The sequence below is a fragment of the Rhinoderma darwinii genome, chromosome 11 (genome assembly GCF_050947455.1).
Source record: "Rhinoderma darwinii isolate aRhiDar2 chromosome 11, aRhiDar2.hap1, whole genome shotgun sequence".
Lineage (NCBI taxonomy): Eukaryota > Metazoa > Chordata > Amphibia > Anura > Rhinodermatidae > Rhinoderma > Rhinoderma darwinii.
In genome coordinates, this window is record NC_134697.1 from 43715308 (window position 1) to 43718315 (window position 3008).

Below are 3008 nucleotides of genomic sequence, written 5' to 3' on the forward strand. Positions count from 1 at the left end.
CTATGGATTCGTTTAGTGCATACGCAGTGTGAATATAGCCAAATTAGTTTTAGTAGAGGAGGGAAGAATATGTCAATCAATATGGTAACAAATAAAACAGAGGTTCCTGTAGACAACGGTAATAAGTTACTGCTGCTTTAATCCAAAACTTGTGGACTGAAGTGTCGTCATTGTTGAACTATGGCCTCAGTGATCTACTCAGGACCAGGCAAAGATCTTCCAGTAGACTATTGGATGCTTACCTATTATTGCAAAATATAGAAGTGCTATATAAATAATATGCAACTAATAGGGATGAGTAAGGATATAAGACAATGAGACTGATATTGTAATGTCGGGGTAGAGAGACAGACAGATGAGCCCTAATCTACCCGCCACTCAGTCCCTGCCTACTTGCACAGTCCGTCCTAGGCGACGGCGTACAACTGGGAGACGGTCCCTATGCTCAATAAGTGCAAGACAGACAAACAGACAAAGGTAAACAAAAGCTAAGGGAAATGGGGCAGTTGCCAGGAAACCAGACAGAATCACAGGCAAAGGAAGAGCAGGAAATGAAGGTATAAATAGACCGAGGGTGGGAGCTAGCTCCGTCTGGCCAGGCTGTGATAGGTTCTCCCGCTCCTCAGGCTACCAGCCTGAGTGGTAGCAGATCGAGTCACTCTATCAGACCTAGGAGCAGATGCAGACTGATTAACCACGGGCCTTGACACAGAAGCTGTGTCTGGCAGATGCTTTACAAGAATAGTGAAATATGGATCAATTTCCTTAAATGCGAAAACTACAGCTCTGTGACAAAGAAGCGCAAGTCTTCACAGATTCATCTCTAGCAACAAAAAATAAATACTGCTTCTACTAATAATCTAACAGTTAAGTAATAGGCTGTCTATATGTGTCCTACAGGGTACTTAATTTGTGCATGTTGCTAAAAATTGTTTAAGCTACAGCACTTTAATTCCATAGAGTTTATTGCAGTTTGTAAATACATGAAAAAAGCAGAAATAGAAACATATTTTTTAAATGTTTTCTTGTGAAATCTTTGCTTTTTTTGCATAGAATTTTATTAACATTCTGCCATTACAATTTTTGAAAAGATAAGTTATGTGCTTTAAAAAATATTTTTCTCCGTGAAATGGGTTCCTATTTCATCAGCACTTTGAACTTAGTGAATAATATATTTGCAATGCAGCTCGAGGGAGTAAGACGTCTCTTTATCATTCTCCATTTTTTAAAGAAATTATAGAACATAAAAGACTTCTAAAATGTTTTACATGTCTCCTACTGATTCAGTATGCACCGAATATAGAGGCACATAAAAAACTTTGAATATCACAGTATACAATTTAAACCTCTATGCAGACTTGATGGCAAGCGCACGGAAATTGTACATTTCTAAAACCTACAAAATTGACCTTTAGCTAAACAAAAAGCTTTGAAAACCCTTACAGTAATCCCTGAACTTTACTGACAAGTAATAAAATAAATATGTGAAACTATAAACCAAATACTTATACTATGCCAAATACTTCTACTGTGGTTAATCTTTTTTTGAATTCTTAAATACTTTTTCTCCATTATATAATCCGCATTTTGTATATGTACCTGAACAGTGTTGCTTTCTTAACATTATTTTATAATCAGTATAGGTACAATGGGAGTGCTGTTGCATAGCAACTGGTTATGTGACAGAAAGGTGACTACCACCTCTGTGTTAAGGTTTCAGTGTAATGCTGTAGTCACTGTCTACAAAGCACAGTTTGTACTGCCTCCCTGGCTCTCCCTGTGAGTCTATAGATGCAAATGCCTATATTTTAGCCATATGGTCAAGTTATTTTCAAGGGTACTACGCAAAAAGGAATATAGTTGGTATACTTTAATTATATGTTTTAGATCTGTTTCTCTTTGTTCTGTATACTAGCATTTTTAGGTGTTTTCCTAGATATTTTTATAGGGCTGTTTGTGTGTTGTTTTTTTTGTGTTTGTGGCAATTTTCTTCACATTTGGAACAACTTTTTTATTCATATTTTTGTTTTCCAAATGCCGCATACATGGGTACTAAGAAAGCTGGTACCTACCCTGGCTCATAGACATGGCAAGTTACTGTTCTTAACCCCTTAAGGACACGGCCAATTTTAGCCTTCAGGACAGAGCAATTTTTTTTACATTTCCCTCTTTGCATCCCGACGCTCATAACGCTTTTATTTTTTGTACGACGTAGTTGTATGAGACTTTGTTTTTTTGCGGGACGAGTTGTACTTTATGTACGTACCATTTTTTGGTACAAATACATTATCGTTTAATTTCTATACATTTTTAATTAGATTAAAATGCAGAAAAAAAGCAGTTGTGCAGCAGTTTTAATATTTTTTTTTTTTACACCATACACCGATCATAATAAATAATGTTTTACATTTGTTGTACAGGTTGTTACGGTCGTGGCGATACCAAATATGTCTATATTATTTCATGTTTTGGGACTTATATTTTAAAAAGTTTATTTATTATAAAAAATGTGTGTTTCTGTGTATTTTATTTTCTTTTTATTTATTTATTTACCATTATTTTTTTTTTACATTAATTTAACTTTTTTTTTTAATCCCATAAAGGGATTTATCATTTTGATTTTTATTTTGTAACTGCAATGTACTGGCATAGATCTATATGCCAGTACATTAGCCTGTTACTGATCGTACACAGGCAGATGTTAGTGCATACCTCAGTATGCCCTAACAACAGGAAATATGTTCAGACAGCCCTGGGGTCCTTCACTGGACCCTGGGCTGTCTGGCCATATGAGTTATGGGCTTTGATCGCGTCACAGTTATTTTCTGTGACGCGATCAATGTGCAGTCCCCTCTCCTTGAACGCCGCGATCAGCTGTCATCGCGGCGTTCAAAGGGTTAACAGCGGAGGGAAGATGTTTCTCTTCTCTCCGCTGTCAGAGCGGGGCCATGGCTGTGCATTACAGCCGTTGCCCCGCTCTCGATCGCGCGCACAGACGCGCGCAGGGA